Genomic DNA, 9,826 nt, shown 5'->3' on the forward strand with positions numbered 1-9,826 from the left:
AAGTTTAAATCCTAAATGCGTTAACTTTGTTGGTATTTTATCTTAGTGGAAGTTTCTTTTAACCATATGGCTAGCAAAATAGAAAATAAATTAATAAACAACAAAAAATAATACGTTCCCAGTCTCTCTTTAAAAAAAAAAGTCTCAGTGTTTTTGACATTTAAACGCGATTTGACGGATTCCTGGTTTTTCTATATTATATTTGTATAAAATAACTTTAGTGAGTAATTATCAACTTGGCTGTGATAGGTATCCGGATATCTTACACATCTGGTTGTAGTATCTGATTATGGTAGGTATCGCACGCATTGTAGATTTCACCGAAGAGCGTAAAAACTGAAATATCCCCTTTGGACTTTTTTATTCATATTGACAAACTTTTTAAAACACGTTTATCTAGCCTTCAAACAATTAAACAGGACAATTTTGGTATCAAAAGCTCAAAATTCTGCCTACTTTCACATTTTCAAAATGATGTTTGTAAAAATAGAACTTTTTCATTATTTTGGGATTTATATATTATGTTTCGTTTAACAATTAATACTCATTTGACTAGAAGTGTTAAATAAAGTTTTTTGAATGTCCCCTAAAAACTGGAATAACCACTTTGAGCTTTTTGGTTGTTATAGATGAACTACTGTTGGAAAGGCTTTTATCTAGCCTTCGAAAAAGACAACAAAATTTTGATATCAGAAGTTCAAAATATGAAACCACTTCTGCATTTTCGAAAAGACGATATTTCAGAAAAATAGAACTTACTTATTATCTTGGGACCCAAATAAAATATAGGAATCCATATCAAAGGAATAATTATTATATATGTTTTTTATTATATTTTTATTACATATAAATTTCAGTATAATTATCCGAAGTTCCTCGTTATGAGGGGAGCTTTCACCCCATTTGGCATCATACTGCACGTTTCATCCTATATTCATGTATATATACATAAGTACTCGGTTAATTGAAGGTATTGGCCGAGCGAATTTTATTTCACCGTAAAAATCGCTTTGACAAAAAGTTTTATATAATGCCTCTAAAATTACCGCCGTCACACTAAAGTCGCGAACAGTAAAACATGTGATCATGCAGTGAAGAGCGTAGGTTGTATTATGCAGTACATAACGGTACATATCTGGATTTTGATAAATGCAAATTGGATATATTGGCCAAGTGATGTCAATATATATGTAAAATCATATATAATAACCAAATGAGATAAATGTGTTGGTGAAAATTTGAGAATGAAACTGCTGGGTAATCGGTCTAATTGGACGATAATCGTTGAAATCGTGACCATTTTCGCTGCAATTTAACAATATCAATCTTTTCACCTTCCGCAAAGTTTGACAGCCGGTCCAAATTCATTAAAGGGGCTTCTCATCGGAGTGCATTTACTAATATTTGGGGGGGGGGTGTTTCTGATACGCTGTCTGTATACGCTAGGTCTGAAGCTCAATGATATGACTATTTAATTATATTTACTTTACCTTCATGCTGTCTTAAAGTAGAAAATACCTATTTCCATATATTGAATATCAACTAAAGTAGTATTGACATGTCAACATCTCTTTATATCGTGCACCCCTACTGTATTATAAATGTTAATGTTTTGCATTCTAAACTTTTGTTTTTCTTCTCTGTTTCTCCCTTAAGTTAGAGGCTTTACTGTCTGTGAGGAATTTAGGCTACTCTGCTCAAAATACTTTATATGATTTTTATTTTTTATTTTAGATCTTTTATGTTTTTGCTGTGACCAGATTTGTGCGTTAATATGCTCAATTTGTTTTTTTTTCTGACAAGGTATTTGCGCCTCTCGCCAAATCGTTCAGCTTTCTCTTTTCATATTTTTTTTTTCGCCCGGAAAATTACTTTTATTTTAGCCTCTATCGTCCTTCTGCCCCCCCCCCCTCCCTATATAAGATTGTATTTGATCAAAGTGGTCATTTGTGACTGTTTTGTTCTTCTTTCTACTAGGTTGAATTTTTCATTAGTGATTTCAATTGGCATTATAATCTATATACTAACAAACCTTTCGAAATGTTCATATTTTTATTTAAGTTAAGTGAGGCAAAATTTTGTTTATTTTTGTATCACCTGCTATCCCTATTAAGAATTATAATAAAAAACTAAAAACAAGACTTAAAACTACTTACTTTTTTATGTATAATACATTATCTTGAATGTTTAAATCATCACATAAAAATTTCATATCAATTGACCATATACTAGTTTACGCCCATTATGATGGTATTTCATTATTATTTTTTTAATATTATTATTATATCCCAGACATTATGGATAGGTCACGTCGGAACCACATATTTCATCGGTTCATGGATCAATTTTCTTTATGATGCTAGGTCGTCGACTTTTTTGAAGAGACGTAGTGGGTCACCTCCGAAGTTGTATCGCCCTCTATGTCTTAGGTCTTTCAGGTTGGCGGCTACCATGAATCCTTCCCTCAAAGGCAACTTTTGGCAGGTATAGTTTTTCTCATTCAGTGTATGCAGTGTTTCCACTTCTACCTATTTTTCGGGAGATCTACCGAATTCCCTATCCATCTCCTGACAAAAAAAGAAGATCCCGAAACTACCGAAAATCTAGAGAAAACGCTGAATCCCTGGAAAAATGTATGAAAAATGATGAAGAAAAATGTCTTAAGTCAAAACAGCTTTAAAATGAACGAAATACGACTACACTTAGTTTCAAAGTTAAATACATTTCATTATTTTTCGAGCTTCTATCTGCTTCCAAAGTTCCCCTTCGAAACAGAGTCAACTTCGACAAAAATTCATCGATGAAATCCCGCTTTTTTTTTCCCGAAATCGCTCTTTTGAGTTTTTAGAATGTGGTACTTTATTCACAAATCGCTCAAACACCTCCAAAAACATAACACAAAATGAAAAACAGTCCTACTGAAAATTCTACCGAACCCTGAGAGCCATCTACCGATTTTCTACCAGAAATCGCCGAGGTTTCCCAGATTGTTTGAAAAGTGGAAACACTGAGTACATGTGACCCAGCCACTTCAGTTGCCGTAATCGCAATTTCGGGAGAACTGTAGTTCTCTCACCATTATCACTGATTACACACATTTTTTTTTTTTTTTTTGTGGGACAAGAGACTAATTTTACGCGTAAGGCAAGAAATTGATTTTGTTTAAAGGGAAAATTAATTTTCTCTTCATTTTTTTCTGTAAAGTGATAAATTTTGCTTTTTTTTTTTCAATTATTATTAATTGTGGTAAAATAGAGAGACTAAAACTAATCTGCTACTGGCGCTGATCTCCTCTCGGCTCTATTGGCATACAGGCATTTCATGATCACGTGCTGATATATTCACTTATTACAGCAAGTAGTCAATCTGGAGAAAATAAAACCTATTTTTTTAGAATATCTGTCATTTTTGAATTCTGATTACTCAGCAAACCCCGATTTACTGGCTTATTGCCAGTAAAATTATTCCATAAGAAAGGGAATTTCACGCTCTACTCTGTGAAATTTTAAGCCAGTAAAGAAACGAGAAACTTTCAATTCATAAGATTTATAAATAATCTATTGGTTTTGAGTGCTTTGGGTCTCATAATTGAGTCTCAATATGAAATTGTCTGCACTTCGTGTGTAGCCACGTTGTCTACTAATCTCATTTATATAAATGTTTTGGATTCTATTAACAATTTACTTAATTTTGTGATATTTATGTTACTGAACCCCTCGGGAATGGTATAGTATTCAGGCGGGGTTTACTGGGCTTAGGCCCCCCCCCCCTGAAATCTTTGTCCAATTCGCAAAAACGTAACAAAAACGCATATAAGCAAATTTTTGATGCATTTTTTTCTAGATGTTTTTAAGTAAACTCAGCCTGAAAAAAATATCCCCTCCGGACGAAATCCTGGATACGCCCTTGTCTGATAGGTAAGATGTGCATGTCCTTACAGACTATGGCGGTCTTAATTCCCATTACTATCAATCATCGTATTTTATCCAAAATAAATATGTATTTTTAAAAGGATTTCCTCTATAATTGTTGTAAGCTCAGTAAGGGGAGAGGGAGGTACTGAGGGAGTGAAAAGTAACCCATCATAATAGTTGAATTGACCCCCTCACTTGGGAAATCTAAAGACCTTCTTGTCGAAATTGTTGTAATTTTCAATAACATTTTTCTAACTTCTTAGAACAAGTAAGGAGCATATGACTCTTTTGTCTTTTTCTTATTATGTATGCAAATTCCTATAGAAGATCTTCTTCCCCGCCTCTCTTCAGTTTGCGTTTTCTCTGCCTCTGAACTGTTTTGGTAGCGTGTACATTTGATGTAGTTAGTTAGGTAAGACGAAACACAGGCTGATTAGCCCATCTCGGCATCAAGAACTTGCTGGATCAAATGTGTCCATTGGGTTCTGTATTCTGCGTGGAGTTGAATAAAAACCTGAAACTCTTCATGCATTTATCACTATAAGGGAGGCGGGGAATCCTTGGGCAAGGGGGTGACACCCTTTCTGACGATATTATGCTAGAATTTCAAATATTTTTTTTTCTTTCTTGAAGAATGGGGCACTCCTAGTTGTACCTGGTGTGTCAGGCTCTCTCTTTCAGGTGCCTCATTCCGTCGCAGTTGCAGTTTGTTAGTGTATCAGAACTTGTAGAATGCATAAAATTAGTTTGAGTCCTCAGTTAGTAGTCTTTGAACTCAGTCAATAAATTTATAAATTGTTGGAAAATGGTGTTTATTTAAACAGAGTAGGTCAAAAGTTTAGAATTGACCTTATAAATAAATAAAACACGTTATTTGGAGGTTTTCTATGGGATATCAGGGTGATAGGGGTTTGGAATTTCTCTCCTCCTTCGCCCATTTCTAAGAATAAACGTATTCTGTTTCAAAATCTCAGGCATTGTTGACCTTAATGTAGAAATTACTGCTTAAAGGCCAGTTTTGTCTTCTTTATCTTTACCTTTTGGTCCATCCTAGGTATGCCTATGACCCACACTGATTCTTTATTTGTATTATAAGCTTTAAGAAGTTTGAGAAACTGCTTTAAGTCAATGACCCTAGTTGTTATGGTTTTTTCTTTTTTCATGTTAACTAGAAATACATCTGTTCATTGAAAACTATATTATTATTTCAGTAACCATCACAGTTTTTAAATACACAACTTTGATTGTGCGTTGTATACATAATGGTGTATGCAATAACTCTGGGAGACAATCCTAAATCATGGAAGCTTTTATCTGGCACGTTGACATCAAAATATTTTTCTTCTGTAGACCCACAAAGTCAAATAAAGAAAGACTGAATGTAAAACAAAAATATACACCAACTTAATTGTGTCTGATATAGAAATAGGAATAGCCTTTTTTGTATTGATACAAAATTTTATTTTTGTATTTATTCAAATTTTAATTTTGAATACAATTTTGTAGTTTTAGTATTCTATACTTGTCTGAAAGTCAAGAAAAATAAGGTTTAATCTGAAGGCTTCTATTTTGATCATTTTAAACGAAATGAAAATTCTAATAGAATTTCATCAATAATACTACCAATGGGATTTATAATCTGAGTTTTCTTATTAAAATATTTTTACAGATGTTTTTAAAATTGAAAATGCTTAAATATTTTTTTATTTAAAGCTAATAATGCAAAAAATGGCTTTGTTTATGTCCGTATTTTGAGGAGTATTATTGTGTTAATAATTCTCTTGTTCTATTTCTCTCTCTTTTTCCCTCTCTTTGGTATGGCTGTTATCTTGTCATTGCTGCTCTACTTTTTTTTTATATTGTAGATTTTTGATTTTTTCTAGTGTTGTTCTGGGAAAAGTTAGGCAAAGAAGTATTTCTAACCTTCCATGTTTCCATTAAGTATTGCTAGATTTCTTCTTCTTTTTTTTCCTTTTCTGCTTCTAATAAATAGTAATATAGCATTCAACATTATATTATGAGTCTCAGTTTTAATCAGCATACAGCATAAAATGGAATTAAAAAAATGGAATGGTATGCAAGTAACGGGTAAAGTTCTAAAGTTTTGAATTAAGACAATGAGAAATACATACTATTAAATGCCCGAAAATTTTGGCTTCATGTTCTCATGCCTCTATCAATTGGGAAAAAAAAATTCAGACTAGAAGTCGAAAGATTTACCATACTCTAACCATAGTGGGACCAGACCCGAAGGTTTTGCCTATATCCTTGGATGTTTGTCAAGGCGTTGCCAAACACTGTTACTTAATCTTAACTTTTTGTTAGTCGGGTTCCACTGAACAACATATTTTCATTACTGACCCTCTGAGACCAACGTAGCTGCGGACGCTCCTGCTCCGCCTCAATCCCTTCAGAGTGAAGCATTCAGGGTTGCTGAATATCTCAGCTAGTGGGAACAGACGCCAACCCCTGGTCAAATGTCGTTAGATGTTTTATGGAAATATAATTAACCCCGCAGGTTGCCATACCAGTGGGTTCTTTTTTAGCTTGGACAAACCCTTGCATCAAATGTATTAGTATACATTTTTTCACTATCCTAATTAGAGTATTACCCCTTCATACAGGGAAAACGTAATTTATCCGGATTTTTTTTTAAAGAAGAGATGAAATTTACTTGTGGGGTATATAATTTTTCCCCGGTGTTCAGGGTATGAAAATAAGACTTTATGAACTGGCACTAGTAGAGCGGCTGTATATAATTTTGTTTTTGCACATGTCCTTTCTCCAGATTTTGGCTCCAATATTTTATGTTTCTAAAATAGTTCTTCATATCTCTAATCCCTTGACTGTCAATCTTATTGACAATAATGAATTTAATAAATAATACTATCAAAGTAATTTATAATCTGAGTTTACTTATTGAAATATTTCTCCAAATGTTTTTAAAATTCAAAATGCAAAACATGGCTTCATTTATATCCATGTTTTGAAGAGTTTTAAAAAAAAAAACAAAAAAAAAAGTTTTTTACCTGAAAGTAAGGAGCGACATTAAAACTTAAAACGAACAGAAATCACTTCATATACGAAAGGGGCTGCTCCCTCGTCAACGCCCCGCTCTTTACGCTAAAGTTTGACTCTTTCTCTCAACTCTACTTTTTAAAACAGTAAAATCTGGAACAAGAATATCAGCTGTATGATTACTGTATTTTTTCTGCTTGTTACTTATCGAAACAGTATATCAAGGACTAGTTCAAATACTTTTAAAGGCTTCCATATTTTATGTAGAATAAACGGGTTGATTCTAATGTCTATATCCATGTTTTGCTTCCATATTGCATATATGGAAACACGGCCTTTTTAAATATATAATTCATAAGCAAACTTCTTTATAATAGTTTTTAGTTCCTACGAAGGACCTTTACTTATCGTTTACTGTCAAAAACTGTGTGATCCTAAAACTCATGAACGGGGGAAGGGGATTTTTGGTGAAAAGAGTATATTTGTTGCAAGCTCTAATTGAAACAATTTCAATCTTCACCCTTTTTCACTTTTTCACAATCTTCACCCTTTTTGCTTAAGGCAATTTTCACCCTTAGTTATTCTTCAGTTTAAGAGCTAGAGGTGACTGTAGATTGTAAATGCTTTTAGAAAATTCAAAGGCAACGTCTCGAAAAATTTTTATTTAAAAAAAAAATTCTTAAAAAAAAGTTACCCTAAAAAATTGTTATTAGTATTCATTAAACTTATCTATTAACAAGTGAACTAAAATAATTTTTAGACAATTTAATAAGGAGGTTAATTCTAACTTTGCCTCTCTCTTAATCAAGCTATCTGTCTTGGCTTTTTCTACCATTAGCCATGGCTTAATGCCCACAACTATTCAATTTTAATTCAAATAGTCTGGAAGTTTTGAAAAAGGTTATTCCTTTTTTACCATTCATTTTCATGTATTTGGCTACTAAGAGCGTTTGAAAGAGGCAGGATAAATTGTCCTAAAACACACCTCTTCACATGAGGAGAGGGATTGTTTAAAAAAAGAGTGCATTTTTGTTTAAATTGTTAAAATATTTAAACAATTAGAACAGTTAAAATATTTTTAGATGGCTCAAAGGCAGCTCTCACCCACAGTTTTACCTCAGCCTTAACATATAGAGGCAGCTTTACAGATTTCAAATGCTTTTCAAGGGAAGTACTAAATGTTGTTAGAAGGATCAAAGGTAGAATTAATTTCTAGTGAGGGGCCCTACATGTGGTTTAAAATATGTGGATTAGAGACGTTGCCAAACCGTTGTTGGAATAAATAGACGTTGTTAGAATAAATCTTTTCGTTACATGAATTTCATAGAAAAACTAATATTTTTTTTTATATTTTTACTATTGAAAGTTTTATCTTTTCCCCTAGAAATAGTGAACTATGGTTTTTATGCATGGACTTTAGTTTGGACATCCTTTGTGAGAAAACGTTTGTTCATTTTAGGGAGTAGGAGTTTTAGTTGACTAAGATTTTCTTTTAGCCAGGTTAGCCTGGAATTTAAAGATTTTGAATAAACATAGTGTTTTTTCTATCCTGGTAAATATTGATGTGAGTTTTTGAACTGTAGAGGGGGGAGGATCGGAGATATATAGTGCAATCTATAATACTAAACTCAATTTATACCATGATTGTGTCTGGCTGACAAGGCAAACCTGATGGACTCCCTAAAAAATTATTGAGAAAAAAACAAGTTCAGATGCTAGAGGCTATGAATATTTTTATGTTTCTTATAATTTAAAATTATCAAAACCCCTGACCACCCTCTTGCTCAAGTATCTCAGCATTGTCATTTGGAATCCTGTTTTGTGAACCTCGTAAAGCATTTGTAAAAATGACAAAACAGATTTTAGGCTTGGAAACATCGCACAATTTCCTTGAGGATGTAATTTTTGAATCAAAAATAGTACTTTGATTATTTTAGTGCCTTTTTGTTGTTGCTGTATTTATGTCATATTGTTTCAACTATCTATAGAGATATCAAAGTTATATAGAGAAATAGTGTTCGCTTTTGCTCATCCTCCAGCTTTGAGCTTTGACTACCGAATATTGTGATTTTAAATAAAACGAAATAAAGTACTACTTATCATCCACAGGCACATACAACAATTTTTTGGGGGTAGGGACTTTTATAAAAATTGTTTCATATTTAAAGTAAGAAGTGCTCATTAACCCAATAAAAATTAAGATTTCAAGAGGAACCCTGACCTCGAGACTTTGCTCCTCCTCCCCTGCGTACATCCCCTATCTGCCTCTATTTGACTCTATACAGATGTGATATCTCTATGGAACAAATAATAATCTATTTTCATTTTTGTGTGCTTGATTTTTGCTTCCCTAGTGCTGTTTTATTTCTCGTGTTGTGCGTGTAATTATTTTTAGGAAGCTTTTCTGAGATTTCTGTTTGTAACGGATTGGTGGAGATATTTTTCCAATGACATCTAGACTAGGAGATTGAAATATTACAAATCATACAATGCCATTTATTTTGTTCTTTGACAACAAATTTGGATTTTTTATTATATAATTACTAATTTTAATTGCAATTATTATAATAATAATAAATTATCATCTATAATTATGTATAATTATAATGAAATAAATATATAATTATAATTGTAAGTCAGAAAAGTTTGTAGCTTCTCCACCATGAAGTTAAAAAATTATCTAATAAAGTAAATTTGAGGAATTGGCACAGTTAATTGGAGAGTTTTCAAAACTCGAGGCATGTGATAAGTCTTCCAGACTTAAAAGTTTTGTAAAAGCTAAAGCATGTAATTTTTGTGGCGTTAGGAACCACCATAAATTAAAAGTGTTTAGAATTTTGAAATGTTGTTGGCTTCTTTGGTCAGGGAATAATCTAGGTCTTAACCTAGGCTAG

The sequence above is a fragment of the Artemia franciscana genome, chromosome 9 (genome assembly GCF_032884065.1).
Source record: "Artemia franciscana chromosome 9, ASM3288406v1, whole genome shotgun sequence".
Taxonomy (NCBI): Eukaryota; Metazoa; Arthropoda; class Branchiopoda; order Anostraca; family Artemiidae; genus Artemia; species Artemia franciscana.